The sequence below is a fragment of the Phyllobates terribilis genome, unplaced genomic scaffold (assembly GCF_046119375.1).
Source record: "Phyllobates terribilis strain yellow unplaced genomic scaffold, ASM4611937v1 Scaffold_108__1_contigs__length_5656254, whole genome shotgun sequence".
Classification (NCBI taxonomy): domain Eukaryota; kingdom Metazoa; phylum Chordata; class Amphibia; order Anura; family Dendrobatidae; genus Phyllobates; species Phyllobates terribilis.
This window is the reverse complement of record NW_027362868.1, coordinates 1878852-1896685: the sequence shown is the minus strand read 5'-3', so window position 1 is coordinate 1896685 and position 17834 is coordinate 1878852. Positions and strand designations below refer to the sequence as shown.

Here is a 17834-nt window from a genome sequence, read left to right as displayed (position 1 = left end):
CTGCAGGCATTAAATGAAAGAAGTCAGTGTTCCAGCAGAGGGAGACAACGTTTCAGAAAAGGCATTGTAGCAAACCAAAAAAGAAATTTTAAGCGCAGCAGAGTAACCAGCTCACATACCTGTTAGCTCAGGTGAGTTTAAAAGGCTGCTGTTGATAACAAGGGCATTTGCTAAATAGATGGTGTGTGTGCAACAATATACTGAAAGGTCAATTATATTGTGCAGCTTATCTCACCACCTGTAGTTATTTAGGTGAAAGCTCCAAAATGCTTGCCTAATATGTCTGTTTATCCAAAAGGAAGTATAGAGGGAGAGCTAGATAGATAGCATTGCATTACATTACATTACATGGCAATGCAATGCACAGTTGCTGAAGTTGAACCAAAATGAGCTTGTCATCTGGCTTCTGCAACTTTTAACATGAAAAATCCAATGAGGAGAAGAAAAGCAAAGCCAAAGAGTCCATCCCAAAATCCGACAAACAAGCAAAATGAACAAAAAGCATTGAATTCAATTCTTTCTGATTTTAGAAACTGCATTAAAGAAGGGGTGCACCGGTCCTGGAGATACTGCAATACCAGGTCAATGCGTGGAGTGGACAGAGCAAGCTCTTTTTCCATCTCCCTGTTCTAAAAATCCATTTAATATATGGTCCCCAGATAGGGGACGTATCAGATATTAAACTGATAAGAACAGATACTACACTTGATCTTAGCCAAAAGGCCGAGAAGCGATAACCAGAATTGGTTTCCGACTACGGTGCCACCCAAGGATTCTGAAAAGTCCATTTGTGGAGATGGCCACCTGGACTCCCGTTAAGAAGACATGCTGTCAACCTCTAGATCCCTCACATGCCTGCACTTTTCGGCTTGCTGCTGCTGCAATCCACGCGTTTTAGATCTGCATAACTCCACCTCTTTTAGCACAGTACCCTCAACCCCCGGCTGTTCCCACCCGCCTCAACACCGTTGGAAGGGAGGAGAACCAATTAAGGCGGGGGGGGGGGTGGAACGAGCAGCTGTCTACCCTTAGCAGGAGGGTTGCTGATTAATTACCTCTCCTGCTGCTGCTGCTGCTGGCTGTCCAGCAGCAGACTGAAGGTGGCTGCTGCTGTGCGCAGGTATATAAAGGCTCAGAGCCTATTATGACACGCGCAGCCAGCGTTCCATTGCCACATTCCGTCTACTGCAGGCGGGATACCTGGATGGCTGAATGTCACTGAGAAGCTCACAGAGACCGCCATAAGCAACAGTTTAAAAGAATGCCACAGACTAATCAACCAAACTTTTTGGGTTGGTTTCTCTTTATAGTCTGCAGGCATTAAATGAAAGAAGTCAGTGTTCCAGCAGAGGGAGACAACGTTTCAGAAAAGGCATTGTAGCAAACCAAAAAAGAAATTTTAAGCGCAGCAGAGTAACCAGCTCACATACCTGTTAGCTCAGGTGAGTTTAAAAGGCTGCTGTTGATAACAAGGGCATTTGCTAAATAGATGGTGTGTGTGCAACAATATACTGAAAGGTCAATTATATTGTGCAGCTTATCTCACCACCTGTAGTTATTTAGGTGAAAGCTCCAAAATGCTTGCCTAATATGTCTGTTTATCCAAAAGGAAGTATAGAGGGAGAGCTAGATAGATAGCATTGCATTACATTACATTACATGGCAATGCAATGCACAGTTGCTGAAGTTGAACCAAAATGAGCTTGTCATCTGGCTTCTGCAACTTTTAACATGAAAAATCCAATGAGGAGAAGAAAAGCAAAGCCAAAGAGTCCATCCCAAAATCCGACAAACAAGCAAAATGAACAAAAAGCATTGAATTCAATTCTTTCTGATTTTAGAAACTGCATTAAAGAAGGGGTGCACCGGTCCTGGAGATACTGCAATACCAGGTCAATGCGTGGAGTGGACAGAGCAAGCTCTTTTTCCATCTCCCTGTTCTAAAAATCCATTTAATATATGGTCCCCAGATAGGGGACGTATCAGATATTAAACTGATAAGAACAGATACTACACTTGATCTTAGCCAAAAGGCCGAGAAGCGATAACCAGAATTGGTTTCCGACTACGGTGCCACCCAAGGATTCTGAAAAGTCCATTTGTGGAGATGGCCACCTGGACTCCCGTTAAGAAGACATGCTGTCAACCTCTAGATCCCTCACATGCCTGCACTTTTCGGCTTGCTGCTGCTGCAATCCACGCGTTTTAGATCTGCATAACTCCACCTCTTTTAGCACAGTACCCTCAACCCCCGGCTGTTCCCACCCGCCTCAACACCGTTGGAAGGGAGGAGAACCAATTAAGGCGGGGGGGGGGTGGAACGAGCAGCTGTCTACCCTTAGCAGGAGGGTTGCTGATTAATTACCTCTCCTGCTGCTGCTGCTGCTGGCTGTCCAGCAGCAGACTGAAGGTGGCTGCTGCTGTGCGCAGGTATATAAAGGCTCAGAGCCTATTATGACACGCGCAGCCAGCGTTCCATTGCCACATTCCGTCTACTGCAGGCGGGATACCTGGATGGCTGAATGTCACTGAGAAGCTCACAGAGACCGCCATAAGCAACAGTTTAAAAGAATGCCACAGACTAATCAACCAAACTTTTTGGGTTGGTTTCTCTTTATAGTCTGCAGGCATTAAATGAAAGAAGTCAGTGTTCCAGCAGAGGGAGACAACGTTTCAGAAAAGGCATTGTAGCAAACCAAAAAAGAAATTTTAAGCGCAGCAGAGTAACCAGCTCACATACCTGTTAGCTCAGGTGAGTTTAAAAGGCTGCTGTTGATAACAAGGGCATTTGCTAAATAGATGGTGTGTGTGCAACAATATACTGAAAGGTCAATTATATTGTGCAGCTTATCTCACCACCTGTAGTTATTTAGGTGAAAGCTCCAAAATGCTTGCCTAATATGTCTGTTTATCCAAAAGGAAGTATAGAGGGAGAGCTAGATAGATAGCATTGCATTACATTACATTACATGGCAATGCAATGCACAGTTGCTGAAGTTGAACCAAAATGAGCTTGTCATCTGGCTTCTGCAACTTTTAACATGAAAAATCCAATGAGGAGAAGAAAAGCAAAGCCAAAGAGTCCATCCCAAAATCCGACAAACAAGCAAAATGAACAAAAAGCATTGAATTCAATTCTTTCTGATTTTAGAAACTGCATTAAAGAAGGGGTGCACCGGTCCTGGAGATACTGCAATACCAGGTCAATGCGTGGAGTGGACAGAGCAAGCTCTTTTTCCATCTCCCTGTTCTAAAAATCCATTTAATATATGGTCCCCAGATAGGGGACGTATCAGATATTAAACTGATAAGAACAGATACTACACTTGATCTTAGCCAAAAGGCCGAGAAGCGATAACCAGAATTGGTTTCCGACTACGGTGCCACCCAAGGATTCTGAAAAGTCCATTTGTGGAGATGGCCACCTGGACTCCCGTTAAGAAGACATGCTGTCAACCTCTAGATCCCTCACATGCCTGCACTTTTCGGCTTGCTGCTGCTGCAATCCACGCGTTTTAGATCTGCATAACTCCACCTCTTTTAGCACAGTACCCTCAACCCCCGGCTGTTCCCACCCGCCTCAACACCGTTGGAAGGGAGGAGAACCAATTAAGGCGGGGGGGGGGTGGAACGAGCAGCTGTCTACCCTTAGCAGGAGGGTTGCTGATTAATTACCTCTCCTGCTGCTGCTGCTGGCTGTCCAGCAGCAGACTGAAGGTGGCTGCTGCTGTGCGCAGGTATATAAAGGCTCAGAGCCTATTATGACACGCGCAGCCAGCGTTCCATTGCCACATTCCGTCTACTGCAGGCGGGATACCTGGATGGCTGAATGTCACTGAGAAGCTCACAGAGACCGCCATAAGCAACAGTTTAAAAGAATGCCACAGACTAATCAACCAAACTTTTTGGGTTGGTTTCTCTTTTATAGTCTGCAGGCATTAAATGAAAGAAGTCAGTGTTCCAGCAGAGGGAGACAACGTTTCAGAAAAGGCATTGTAGCAAACCAAAAAAGAAATTTTAAGCGCAGCAGAGTAACCAGCTCACATACCTGTTAGCTCAGGTGAGTTTAAAAGGCTGCTGTTGATAACAAGGGCATTTGCTAAATAGATGGTGTGTGTGCAACAATATACTGAAAGGTCAATTATATTGTGCAGCTTATCTCACCACCTGTAGTTATTTAGGTGAAAGCTCCAAAATGCTTGCCTAATATGTCTGTTTATCCAAAAGGAAGTATAGAGGGAGAGCTAGATAGATAGCATTGCATTACATTACATTATGTAACATACCTGGCGGCGTCCTTGCATAGTGGTCCATCTCCCACTGTGCAGGAGCGCGCACTTGATCTCCTGTCCAGAATGTCTCTCTGGCTTCCCTCCATGCTGTCTGTTTGTGTCTGTCTCTGCTGCTTAAGGGCGGCGCCCGATCACTTCCTGCTTTTTGTACCTGCTGTGGGTCACACCCCTTGTGCGTCCTCAGCCTATTGCTGTCTGACACTTGGTATATAGCTCAGCAGCTCCCTTCTATCCCTGCCTGAGCATAGTGTTTCCTTCAGTGTGTGCTTGCACTCTGAAGGTGCCAGGTCCCGTCTTTGTTTCCTTGTCTGCCTTTCCTGGAGGCTGTATTTCCAGGCCTGTCTGAACTTAGTCCTGTATGTCTCCTGCTTTGCGGTATCAGCTCCCGTGTCTGAACTGAGTCCTGTATGTCTCCTGCTTTGCGGTATTAGTTCCCGTGTCTGAACTGAGTCCTGTATGTCTCCTGCTTTGCGGTATCAGCTCCCGTGTCTGAACTGTGTCCTGTATGTCTCCTGCTTTATCAGCTCCCGTGTCTGAACTGAGTCCTGTATGTCTCCTGCTTTGCGGTATTTGTTCCCGTGTCTGAACTGAGTCCTTTCTGTGTATCTTGTCTGTCCTGTCTGAACACGCTCCTAGCCTGTTCCTCCCGCCTTCTAGGGGCCGATTACCTAGACCCGCTCCTGTATCTTGTCTGTCCTGTCTGAACACGCTCCTTGCCTGTTCGTCCCGCCTCTCTGGGGGCAGTATTCCCAGACCCGCTCCTGTATCCCGCTGCAGTGTCGGTCTCCTCCGTACACTCAGTTCCAGTCTGAACTCTCTCCTATCCTTTACCTGTTTTGCCTCTATGTCCGTTCCCTTCCTTTTTCTGCAGAGTCTGAACTCGTACCTAACTCCTGCCTGTTGTCTCTGTACTCCCGTTTGTGAGTTTGTGGTCCACTCGCTACTTCACTGCAAGTACCCTGTGGGTGTCTGGCTCTGTCTTTCCCTTCCTGTCTGTTCCGTGTGAACAGAGTCCTGTCCTGCGCTGCTTCTGCCCGCTGCTCCGGCAGTCCTGTCCTGCCCTGCTTCTGCCCGCTGCTCCGGCAGTCCTGTCCTGCCCTGCTTCTGCCCGCTGCTCCGGCAGTCCTGTCCTGCCCTGCTTCTGCCCGCTGCTCCGGCAGTCCTGTCCTGCCCTGCCTGTACCCCTCTGCCTGTATTATTCCTGAGTCCCAGTGTGTACTGGGTCCTATCCCGCCTGTGTTCCTACCTGCTAGTGCCTCCCTGTCTGCACTCTTGCTGTGCTTGCCTGTACCCCCCCTGCCTGCATACCAGTCGTGCCTGCCTATACCCACCAGTCTGTGTGCCAGCCTACCAGCCTGTTCCAGTAATCCCTGTGTGGGTCAACCCCCGTGTCCGGAGTTTGACCTGGAGTAGCACCTGGTCCCTCTGCCCGGTTTCTCCCTCGTGCACTGGCGTCGTATGCCGTCGTGCCATCTTGGTCGGATCGGCCAGATACTTAGTCACGCCCCTCCAGGCACTCTCCGGTTCATGGTCCAGTGGAACCACTACAACCGCACACGCCAGTCTGTCCGGGCGTGTGCATAACACATTACATGGCAATGCAATGCACAGTTGCTGAAGTTGAACCAAAATGAGCTTGTCATCTGGCTTCTGCAACTTTTAACATGAAAAATCCAATGAGGAGAAGAAAAGCAAAGCCAAAGAGTCCATCCCAAAATCCGACAAACAAGCAAAATGAACAAAAAGCATTGAATTCAATTCTTTCTGATTTTAGAAACTGCATTAAAGAAGGGGTGCACCGGTCCTGGAGATACTGCAATACCAGGTCAATGCGTGGAGTGGACAGAGCAAGCTCTTTTTCCATCTCCCTGTTCTAAAAATCCATTTAATATATGGTCCCCAGATAGGGGACGTATCAGATATTAAACTGATAAGAACAGATACTACACTTGATCTTAGCCAAAAGGCCGAGAAGCGATAACCAGAATTGGTTTCCGACTACGGTGCCACCCAAGGATTCTGAAAAGTCCATTTGTGGAGATGGCCACCTGGACTCCCGTTAAGAAGACATGCTGTCAACCTCTAGATCCCTCACATGCCTGCACTTTTCGGCTTGCTGCTGCTGCAATCCACGCGTTTTAGATCTGCATAACTCCACCTCTTTTAGCACAGTACCCTCAACCCCCGGCTGTTCCCACCCGCCTCAACACCGTTGGAAGGGAGGAGAACCAATTAAGGCGGGGGGGGGGTGGAACGAGCAGCTGTCTACCCTTAGCAGGAGGGTTGCTGATTAATTACCTCTCCTGCTGCTGCTGCTGCTGGCTGTCCAGCAGCAGACTGAAGGTGGCTGCTGCTGTGCGCAGGTATATAAAGGCTCAGAGCCTATTATGACCCGCGCAGCCAGCGTTCCATTGCCACATTCCGTCTACTGCAGGCGGGATACCTGGATGGCTGAATGTCACTGAGAAGCTCACAGAGACCGCCATAAGCAACAGTTTAAAAGAATGCCACAGACTAATCAACCAAACTTTTTGGGTTGGTTTCTCTTTTATAGTCTGCAGGCATTAAATGAAAGAAGTCAGTGTTCCAGCAGAGGGAGACAACGTTTCAGAAAAGGCATTGTAGCCAACCAAAAAAGAAATTTTAAGCGCAGCAGAGTAACCAGCTCACATACCTGTTAGCTCAGGTGAGTTTAAAAGGCTGCTGTTGATAACAAGGGCATTTGCTAAATAGATGGTGTGTGTGCAACAATATACTGAAAGGTCAATTATATTGTGCAGCTTATCTCACCACCTGTAGTTATTTAGGTGAAAGCTCCAAAATGCTTGCCTAATATGTCTGTTTATCCAAAAGGAAGTATAGAGGGAGAGCTAGATAGATAGCATTGCATTACATTACATTACATGGCAATGCAATGCACAGTTGCTGAAGTTGAACCAAAATGAGCTTGTCATCTGGCTTCTGCAACTTTTAACATGAAAAATCCAATGAGGAGAAGAAAAGCAAAGCCAAAGAGTCCATCCCAAAATCCGACAAACAAGCAAAATGAACAAAAAGCATTGAATTCAATTCTTTCTGATTTTAGAAACTGCATTAAAGAAGGGGTGCACCGGTCCTGGAGATACTGCAATACCAGGTCAATGCGTGGAGTGGACAGAGCAAGCTCTTTTTCCATCTCCCTGTTCTAAAAATCCATTTAATATATGGTCCCCAGATAGGGGACGTATCAGATATTAAACTGATAAGAACAGATACTACACTTGATCTTAGCCAAAAGGCCGAGAAGCGATAACCAGAATTGGTTTCCGACTACGGTGCCACCCAAGGATTCTGAAAAGTCCATTTGTGGAGATGGCCACCTGGACTCCCGTTAAGAAGACATGCTGTCAACCTCTAGATCCCTCACATGCCTGCACTTTTCGGCTTGCTGCTGCTGCAATCCACGCGTTTTAGATCTGCATAACTCCACCTCTTTTAGCACAGTACCCTCAACCCCCGGCTGTTCCCACCCGCCTCAACACCGTTGGAAGGGAGGAGAACCAATTAAGGCGGGGGGGGGGGGGGGGTGGAACGAGCAGCTGTCTACCCTTAGCAGGAGGGTTGCTGATTAATTACCTCTCCTGCTGCTGCTGCTGCTGGCTGTCCAGCAGCAGACTGAAGGTGGCTGCTGCTGTGCGCAGGTATATAAAGGCTCAGAGCCTATTATGACACGCGCAGCCAGCGTTCCATTGCCACATTCCGTCTACTGCAGGCGGGATACCTGGATGGCTGAATGTCACTGAGAAGCTCACAGAGACCGCCATAAGCAACAGTTTAAAAGAATGCCACAGACTAATCAACCAAACTTTTTGGGTTGGTTTCTCTTTTATAGTCTGCAGGCATTAAATGAAAGAAGTCAGTGTTCCAGCAGAGGGAGACAACGTTTCAGAAAAGGCATTGTAGCAAACCAAAAAAGAAATTTTAAGCGCAGCAGAGTAACCAGCTCACATACCTGTTAGCTCAGGTGAGTTTAAAAGGCTGCTGTTGATAACAAGGGCATTTGCTAAATAGATGGTGTGTGTGCAACAATATACTGAAAGGTCAATTATATTGTGCAGCTTATCTCACCACCTGTAGTTATTTAGGTGAAAGCTCCAAAATGCTTGCCTAATATGTCTGTTTATCCAAAAGGAAGTATAGAGGGAGAGCTAGATAGATAGCATTGCATTACATTACATTATGTAACATACCTGGCGGCGTCCTTGCATAGTGGTCCATCTCCCACTGTGCAGGAGCGCGCACTTGATCTCCTGTCCAGAATGTCTCTCTGGCTTCCCTCCATGCTGTCTGTTTGTGTCTGTCTCTGCTGCTTAAGGGCGGCGCCCGATCACTTCCTGCTTTTTGTACCTGCTGTGGGTCACACCCCTTGTGCGTCCTCAGCCTATTGCTGTCTGACACTTGGTATATAGCTCAGCAGCTCCCTTCTATCCCTGCCTGAGCATAGTGTTTCCTTCAGTGTGTGCTTGCACTCTGAAGGTGCCAGGTCCTGTCTTTGTTTCCTTGTCTGCCTTTCCTGGAGGCTGTATTTCCAGGCCTGTCTGAACTTAGTCCTGTATGTCTCCTGCTTTGCGGTATCAGCTCCCGTGTCTGAACTGAGTCCTGTATGTCTCCTGCTTTGCGGTATTAGTTCCCGTGTCTGAACTGAGTCCTGTATGTCTCCTGCTTTGCGGTATCAGCTCCCGTGTCTGAACTGTGTCCTGTATGTCTCCTGCTTTATCAGCTCCCGTGTCTGAACTGAGTCCTGTATGTCTCCTGCTTTGCGGTATTTGTTCCCGTGTCTGAACTGAGTCCTTTCTGTGTATCTTGTCTGTCCTGTCTGAACACGCTCCTAGCCTGTTCCTCCCGCCTTCTAGGGGCCGATTACCTAGACCCGCTCCTGTATCTTGTCTGTCCTGTCTGAACACGCTCCTTGCCTGTTCGTCCCGCCTCTCTGGGGGCAGTATTCCCAGACCCGCTCCTGTATCCCGCTGCAGTGTCGGTCTCCTCCGTACACTCAGTTCCAGTCTGAACTCTCTCCTATCCTTTACCTGTTTTGCCTCTATGTCCGTTCCCTTCCTTTTTCTGCAGAGTCTGAACTCGTACCTAACTCCTGCCTGTTGTCTCTGTACTCCCGTTTGTGAGTTTGTGGTCCACTCGCTACTTCACTGCAAGTACCCTGTGGGTGTCTGGCTCTGTCTTTCCCTTCCTGTCTGTTCCGTGTGAACAGAGTCCTGTCCTGCCCTGCTTCTGCCCGCTGCTCCGGCAGTCCTGTCCTGCCCTGCTTCTGCCCGCTGCTCCGGCAGTCCTGTCCTGCCCTGCTTCTGCCCGCTGCTCCGGCAGTCCTGTCCTGCCCTGCTTCTGCCCGCTGCTCCGGCAGTCCTGTCCTGCCCTGCCTGTACCCCTCTGCCTGTATTATTCCTGAGTCCCAGTGTGTACTGGGTCCTATCCCGCCTGTGTTCCTACCTGCTAGTGCCTCCCTGTCTGCACTCTTGCTGTGCTTGCCTGTACCCCCCCTGCCTGCATACCAGTCGTGCCTGCCTATACCCACCAGTCTGTGTGCCAGCCTACCAGCCTGTTCCAGTAATCCCTGTGTGGGTCAACCCCCGTGTCCGGAGTTTGACCTGGAGTAGCACCTGGTCCCTCTGCCCGGTTTCTCCCTGGTGCACTGGCGTCGTATGCCGTCGTGCCATCTTGGTCGGATCGGCCAGATACTTAGTCACGCCCCTCCAGGCACTCTCCGGTTCATGGTCCAGTGGAACCACTACAACCGCACACGCCAGTCTGTCCGGGCGTGTGCATAACAGCATGCTCAGGCCATGGTTCCCGTTGAGCCCCACGGCCTTCGCTCTCTGAGAAGTTTTTCCAGCGAATACATGCATTAAAATAAATAAATAAATTTTTTTTCCCTTAGCTGAGTTCCAGGCGAATTACGCACCGTCCAGATGGATCTATCAGCTCTCGTTCCTGCGGATCCGCCACGTTACTATGGGGATCCAAGACAGTGTCGTGCATTTGTGGAGCAATGCATGCTACACTTTAAGGCCTACCCTCTCTCTTTTCCTTCCGATTGGGCTAAAGTGGCCTTTATTATGTCTTACCTGGCGGGTGATGCCTTGGAATGGATCAACCCCCTATATGAAACACAGGATCCGATCCTCCTGGACCTAATGGCCTTCCTGGTGGCCTTTCTAATGGTCTTCGATGATCCTAACCCGGAGGCTCCTGCTGAAGCTTCACCTCCCAATATCCCGGAGCAGCCCCGATGGGTAATGTGTGTGGGTAGCGCAATAGTCCTCCAGCCCAATGAGACTACTGCCCACCCAGAATCCTCACAGGGTGACTACGCTTTCCGGAATACTTCTCTCAACCTCAAGAGGCAGTCCAGACGTGCTAGACTTAGAGGCAAGCCGTCACGCCAGGGTCTGTCCTCCCTGAGACCTCCTGACCCCAACCTTGAAGTCCCTACTGAAGCTTCATCTCCCTGTATCCCGGAGAAACCCCAATGGGTAATGTGCGTGGGTAGTGCACCAGTTCTCCTGCCCGAAGAGACTTCTGCCCATCCAGACTCCACACAGGAGAACTTCCTGCACCCGGCATCAGTTGCTTCTCTCTCTTTAACCGGTGTGCATGTCCAAGGATGCTCCAAAGCTGTGGTTACCTCAGAGTCTGTGCACCTCTACTACCTGGCGGAGGATCCCCTGTTGCCTCCAGAATCCTCCGGGATACCTCTCGATGACAAATGGAGAGAGACTTCTCTACACCCGGTACTCAATACTTTGTCCGCTTCGTCCTGTGAGCCTGACAATGGGTACCCCAAAGTGGTAGTTACCCCCGAGTCTCTACACCCCTCCGACCAGGCGGAGGATCTCCAGTTGTCTCCTGAACCCTTCGGGGTGCTACCTGGTAGCGAAAGGACAGAGACTCTCCTATACTCTGTACCTGATACCTCGCTCGCTTCGTCCAGTGAGTCCAACCTAGTGTACTCCGAAGCAGAGGTTACTCCCGAGTCTCTACACCACTCCGACCAGGCGGAGGACCTCCAGTTGTGTTCAGAACCCTTCGGGGTGCCACCTGGTGGTGAATGGACAGAGACTTTCCTATACTCGGTACCCGATACCTCGCCTGCTTCCTCCAGTGAGTCCGACCTAGTGTACTCTGAAGCAGTTGTTTTCTCTGAGCCTCTGCACTCTTCTGACCCGGCGGAGGACCTCCAGTTGTTTCCTGAATCCTCCGGGGTACCACCAGATAACAAAGAGACAGTGACTTTTCCTCATTATGTACCTGATAACCCGTCTATTTTTTCCTGTGAGCTTGACAAGATGTACCTCGAAGCAGAGATTACCCTCAAGTCTCTGTCCCCCTCCAACCCAGTGAACGACTGGTCCTCGAATTCCCTGCGGAAGATTCTGGCAGGCCTGAAGAAGAGGGGGCGTAAGGGGGGAGGTACTGTAACATACCTGGCGGCGTCCTTGCATAGTGGTCCATCTCCCACTGTGCAGGAGCGCGCACTTGATCTCCTGTCCAGAATGTCTCTCTGGCTTCCCTCCATGCTGTCTGTTTGTGTCTGTCTCTGCTGCTTAAGGGCGGCGCCCGATCACTTCCTGCTTTTTGTACCTGCTGTGGGTCACACCCCTTGTGCGTCCTCAGCCTATTGCTGTCTGACAATTGGTATATAGCTCAGCAGCTCCCTTCTATCCCTGCCTGAGCATAGTGTTTCCTTCAGTGTGTGCTTGCACTCTGAAGGTGCCAGGTCCCGTCTTTGTTTCCTTGTCTGCCTTTCCTGGAGGCTGTATTTCCAGGCCTGTCTGAACTTAGTCCTGTATGTCTCCTGCTTTGCGGTATCAGCTCCCGTGTCTGAACTGAGTCCTGTATGTCTCCTGCTTTGCGGTATTAGTTCCCGTGTCTGAACTGAGTCCTGTATGTCTCCTGCTTTGCGGTATCAGCTCCCGTGTCTGAACTGTGTCCTGTATGTCTAATGCTTTATCAGCTCCCGTGTCTGAACTGAGTCCTGTATGTCTCCTGCTTTGCGGTATTTGTTCCCGTGTCTGAACTGAGTCCTTTCTGTGTATCTTGTCTGTCCTGTCTGAACACGCTCCTAGCCTGTTCCTCCCGCCTTCTAGGGGCCGATTACCTAGACCCGCTCCTGTATCTTGTCTGTCCTGTCTGAACACGCTCCTTGCCTGTTCGTCCCGCCTCTCTGGGGGCAGTATTCCCAGACCCGCTCCTGTATCCCGCTGCAGTGTCGGTCTCCTCCGTACACTCAGTTCCAGTCTGAACTCTCTCCTATCCTTTACCTGTTTTGCCTCTATGTCCGTTCCCTTCCTTTTTCTGCAGAGTCTGAACTCGTACCTAACTCCTGCCTGTTGTCTCTGTACTCCCGTTTGTGAGTTTGTGGTCCACTCGCTACTTCACTGCAAGTACCCTGTGGGTGTCTGGCTCTGTCTTTCCCTTCCTGTCTGTTCCGTGTGAACAGAGTCCTGTCCTGCCCTGCTTCTGCCCGCTGCTCCGGCAGTCCTGTCCTGCCCTGCTTCTGCCCGCTGCTCCGGCAGTCCTGTCCTGCCCTGCTTCTGCCCGCTGCTCCGGCAGTCCTGTCCTGCCCTGCTTCTGCCCGCTGCTCCGGCAGTCCTGTCCTGCCCTGCCTGTACCCCTCTGCCTGTATTATTCCTGAGTCCCAGTGTGTACTGGGTCCTATCCCGCCTGTGTTCCTACCTGCTAGTGCCTCCCTGTCTGCACACTTGCTGTGCTTGCCTGTACCCCCCCTGCCTGCATACCAGTCGTGCCTGCCTATACCCACCAGTCTGTGTGCCAGCCTACCAGCCTGTTCCAGTAATCCCTGTGTGGGTCAACCCCCGTGTCCGGAGTTTGACCAGGAGTAGCACCTGGTCCCTCTGCCCGGTTTCTCCCTGGTGCACTGGCGTCGTATGCCGTCGTGCCATCTTGGTCGGATCGGCCAGATACTTAGTCACGCCCCTCCAGGCACTCTCCGGTTCATGGTCCAGTGGAACCACTACAACCGCACACGCCAGTCTGTCCGGGCGTGTGCATAACACATTACATGGCAATGCAATGCACAGTTGCTGAAGTTGAACCAAAATGAGCTTGTCATCTGGCTTCTGCAACTTTTAACATGAAAAATCCAATGAGGAGAAGAAAAGCAAAGCCAAAGAGTCCATCCCAAAATCCGACAAACAAGCAAAATGAACAAAAAGCATTGAATTCAATTCTTTCTGATTTTAGAAACTGCATTAAAGAAGGGGTGCACCGGTCCTGGAGATACTGCAATACCAGGTCAATGCGTGGAGTGGACAGAGCAAGCTCTTTTTCCATCTCCCTGTTCTAAAAATCCATTTAATATATGGTCCCCAGATAGGGGACGTATCAGATATTAAACTGATAAGAACAGATACTACACTTGATCTTAGCCAAAAGGCCGAGAAGCGATAACCAGAATTGGTTTCCGACTACGGTGCCACCCAAGGATTCTGAAAAGTCCATTTGTGGAGATGGCCACCTGGACTCCCGTTAAGAAGACATGCTGTCAACCTCTAGATCCCTCACATGCCTGCACTTTTCGGCTTGCTGCTGCTGCAATCCACGCGTTTTAGATCTGCATAACTCCACCTCTTTTAGCACAGTACCCTCAACCCCCGGCTGTTCCCACCCGCCTCAACACCGTTGGAAGGGAGGAGAACCAATTAAGGCGGGGGGGGGGGGGGGGTGGAACGAGCAGCTGTCTACCCTTAGCAGGAGGGTTGCTGATTAATTACCTCTCCTGCTGCTGCTGCTGCTGGCTGTCCAGCAGCAGACTGAAGGTGGCTGCTGCTGTGCGCAGGTATATAAAGGCTCAGAGCCTATTATGACACGCGCAGCCAGCGTTCCATTGCCACATTCCGTCTACTGCAGGCGGGATACCTGGATGGCTGAATGTCACTGAGAAGCTCACAGAGACCGCCATAAGCAACAGTTTAAAAGAATGCCACAGACTAATCAACCAAACTTTTTGGGTTGGTTTCTCTTTTATAGTCTGCAGGCATTAAATGAAAGAAGTCAGTGTTCCAGCAGAGGGAGACAACGTTTCAGAAAAGGCATTGTAGCAAACCAAAAAAGAAATTTTAAGCGCAGCAGAGTAACCAGCTCACATACCTGTTAGCTCAGGTGAGTTTAAAAGGCTGCTGTTGATAACAAGGGCATTTGCTAAATAGATGGTGTGTGTGCAACAATATACTGAAAGGTCAATTATATTGTGCAGCTTATCTCACCACCTGTAGTTATTTAGGTGAAAGCTCCAAAATGCTTGCCTAATATGTCTGTTTATCCAAAAGGAAGTATAGAGGGAGAGCTAGATAGATAGCATTGCATTACATTACATTACATGGCAATGCAATGCACAGTTGCTGAAGTTGAACCAAAATGAGCTTGTCATCTGGCTTCTGCAACTTTTAACATGAAAAATCCAATGAGCAGAAGAAAAGCAAAGCCAAAGAGTCCATCCCAAAATCCGACAAACAAGCAAAATGAACAAAAAGCATTGAATTCAATTCTTTCTGATTTTAGAAACTGCATTAAAGAAGGGGTGCACCGGTCCTGGAGATACTGCAATACCAGGTCAATGCGTGGAGTGGACAGAGCAAGCTCTTTTTCCATCTCCCTGTTCTAAAAATCCATTTAATATATGGTCCCCAGATAGGGGACGTATCAGATATTAAACTGATAAGAACAGATACTACACTTGATCTTAGCCAAAAGGCCGAGAAGCGATAACCAGAATTGGTTTCCGACTACGGTGCCACCCAAGGATTCTGAAAAGTCCATTTGTGGAGATGGCCACCTGGACTCCCGTTAAGAAGACATGCTGTCAACCTCTAGATCCCTCACATGCCTGCACTTTTCGGCTTGCTGCTGCTGCAATCCACGCGTTTTAGATCTGCATAACTCCACCTCTTTTAGCACAGTACCCTCAACCCCCGGCTGTTCCCACCCGCCTCAACACCGTTGGAAGGGAGGAGAACCAATTAAGGCGGGGGGGGGTGGAACGAGCAGCTGTCTACCCTTAGCAGGAGGGTTGCTGATTAATTACCTCTCCTGCTGCTGCTGCTGCTGGCTGTCCAGCAGCAGACTGAAGGTGGCTGCTGCTGTGCGCAGGTATATAAAGGCTCAGAGCCTATTATGACACGCGCAGCCAGCGTTCCATTGCCACATTCCGTCTACTGCAGGCGGGATACCTGGATGGCTGAATGTCACTGAGAAGCTCACAGAGACCGCCATAAGCAACAGTTTAAAAGAATGCCACAGACTAATCAACCAAACTTTTTGGGTTGGTTTCTCTTTTATAGTCTGCAGGCATTAAATGAAAGAAGTCAGTGTTCCAGCAGAGGGAGACAACGTTTCAGAAAAGGCATTGTAGCAAACCAAAAAAGAAATTTTAAGCGCAGCAGAGTAACCAGCTCACATACCTGTTAGCTCAGGTGAGTTTAAAAGGCTGCTGTTGATAACAAGGGCATTTGCTAAATAGATGGTGTGTGTGCAACAATATACTGAAAGGTCAATTATATTGTGCAGCTTATCTCACCACCTGTAGTTATTTAGGTGAAAGCTCCAAAATGCTTGCCTAATATGTCTGTTTATTCAAAAGGAAGTATAGAGGGAGAGCTAGATAGATAGCATTGCATTACATTACATTACATGGCAATGCAATGCACAGTTGCTGAAGTTGAACCAAAATGAGCTTGTCATCTGGCTTCTGCAACTTTTAACATGAAAAATCCAATGAGGAGAAGAAAAGCAAAGCCAAAGAGTCCATCCCAAAATCCGACAAACAAGCAAAATGAACAAAAAGCATTGAATTCAATTCTTTCTGATTTTAGAAACTGCATTAAAGAAGGGGTGCACCGGTCCTGGAGATACTGCAATACCAGGTCAATGCGTGGAGTGGACAGAGCAAGCTCTTTTTCCATCTCCCTGTTCTAAAAATCCATTTAATATATGGTCCCCAGATAGGGGACGTATCAGATATTAAACTGATAAGAACAGATACTACACTTGATCTTAGCCAAAAGGCCGAGAAGCGATAACCAGAATTGGTTTCCGACTACGGTGCCACCCAAGGATTCTGAAAAGTCCATTTGTGGAGATGGCCACCTGGACTCCCGTTAAGAAGACATGCTGTCAACCTCTAGATCCCTCACATGCCTGCACTTTTCGGCTTGCTGCTGCTGCAATCCACGCGTTTTAGATCTGCATAACTCCACCTCTTTTAGCACAGTACCCTCAACCCCCGGCTGTTCCCACCCGCCTCAACACCGTTGGAAGGGAGGAGAACCAATTAAGGCGGGGGGGGGGGGTGGAACGAGCAGCTGTCTACCCTTAGCAGGAGGGTTGCTGATTAATTACCTCTCCTGCTGCTGCTGCTGCTGGCTGTCCAGCAGCAGACTGAAGGTGGCTGCTGCTGTGCGCAGGTATATAAAGGCTCAGAGCCTATTATGACACACGCAGCCAGCGTTCCATTGCCACATTCCGTCTACTGCAGGCGGGATACCTGGATGGCTGAATGTCACTGAGAAGCTCACAGAGACCGCCATAAGCAACAGTTTAAAAGAATGCCACAGACTAATCAACCAAACTTTTTGGGTTGGTTTCTCTTTTATAGTCTGCAGGCATTAAATGAAAGAAGTCAGTGTTCCAGCAGAGGGAGACAACGTTTCAGAAAAGGCATTGTAGCAAACCAAAAAAGAAATTTTAAGCGCAGCAGAGTAACCAGCTCACATACCTGTTAGCTCAGGTGAGTTTAAAAGGCTGCTGTTGATAACAAGGGCATTTGCTAAATAGATGGTGTGTGTGCAACAATATACTGAAAGGTCAATTATATTGTGCAGCTTATCTCACCACCTGTAGTTATTTAGGTGAAAGCTCCAAAATGCTTGCCTAATATGTCTGTTTATCTAAAAGGAAGTATAGAGGGAGAGCTAGATAGATAGCATTGCATTACATTACATTACATGGCAATGCAATGCACAGTTGCTGAAGTTGAACCAAAATGAGCTTGTCATCTGGCTTCTGCAACTTTTAACATGAAAAATCCAATGAGGAGAAGAAAAGCAAAGCCAAAGAGTCCATCCCAAAATCCGACAAACAAGCAAAATGAACAAAAAGCATTGAATTCAATTCTTTCTGATTTTAGAAACTGCATTAAAGAAGGGGTGCACCGGTCCTGGAGATACTGCAATACCAGGTCAATGCGTGGAGTGGACAGAGCAAGCTCTTTTTCCATCTCCCTGTTCTAAAAATCCATTTAATATATGGTCCCCAGATAGGGGACGTATCAGATATTAAACTGATAAGAACAGATACTACACTTGATCTTAGCCAAAAGGCCGAGAAGCGATAACCAGAATTGGTTTCCGACTACGGTGCCACCCAAGGATTCTGAAAAGTCCATTTGTGGAGATGGCCACCTGGACTCCCGTTAAGAAGACATGCTGTCAACCTCTAGATCCCTCACATGCCTGCACTTTTCGGCTTGCTGCT

At 48.8% G+C, this 17834-nt stretch overlaps 9 non-coding genes across 9 annotated transcripts; all 9 read right to left on the bottom strand.

Annotated features, from left to right (window-relative positions):
- Nucleotides 1-544: 544 nt before the first annotated feature.
- On the bottom strand, nucleotides 545-735 carry LOC141199366 (U2 spliceosomal RNA). The gene has a single exon (XR_012271120.1). It is a non-coding gene; the product is annotated as a U2 spliceosomal RNA (small nuclear RNA).
- Nucleotides 736-1855: 1120 nt separating this feature from the next.
- LOC141199365 (U2 spliceosomal RNA) lies at nucleotides 1856-2046 on the bottom strand. The gene has a single exon (XR_012271119.1). It is a non-coding gene; the product is annotated as a U2 spliceosomal RNA (small nuclear RNA).
- A 1119-nt stretch (nucleotides 2047-3165) lies between these two features.
- On the bottom strand, nucleotides 3166-3356 carry LOC141199364 (U2 spliceosomal RNA). The gene has a single exon (XR_012271118.1). It is a non-coding gene; the product is annotated as a U2 spliceosomal RNA (small nuclear RNA).
- Nucleotides 3357-6080: 2724 nt separating this feature from the next.
- On the bottom strand, nucleotides 6081-6271 carry LOC141199363 (U2 spliceosomal RNA). The gene has a single exon (XR_012271117.1). It is a non-coding gene; the product is annotated as a U2 spliceosomal RNA (small nuclear RNA).
- A 1120-nt stretch (nucleotides 6272-7391) lies between these two features.
- Nucleotides 7392-7582, bottom strand: LOC141199362 (U2 spliceosomal RNA). Its single transcript, XR_012271116.1, has one exon. It is a non-coding gene; the product is annotated as a U2 spliceosomal RNA (small nuclear RNA).
- Nucleotides 7583-13561: 5979 nt separating this feature from the next.
- LOC141199361 (U2 spliceosomal RNA) lies at nucleotides 13562-13752 on the bottom strand. The gene has a single exon (XR_012271115.1). It is a non-coding gene; the product is annotated as a U2 spliceosomal RNA (small nuclear RNA).
- A 1126-nt stretch (nucleotides 13753-14878) lies between these two features.
- On the bottom strand, nucleotides 14879-15069 carry LOC141199360 (U2 spliceosomal RNA). The gene has a single exon (XR_012271114.1). It is a non-coding gene; the product is annotated as a U2 spliceosomal RNA (small nuclear RNA).
- Nucleotides 15070-16188: 1119 nt separating this feature from the next.
- On the bottom strand, nucleotides 16189-16379 carry LOC141199358 (U2 spliceosomal RNA). The gene has a single exon (XR_012271112.1). It is a non-coding gene; the product is annotated as a U2 spliceosomal RNA (small nuclear RNA).
- Nucleotides 16380-17501: 1122 nt separating this feature from the next.
- LOC141199357 (U2 spliceosomal RNA) lies at nucleotides 17502-17692 on the bottom strand. Its single transcript, XR_012271111.1, has one exon. It is a non-coding gene; the product is annotated as a U2 spliceosomal RNA (small nuclear RNA).
- Between the last annotated feature and the right edge of the window lie 142 nt (nucleotides 17693-17834).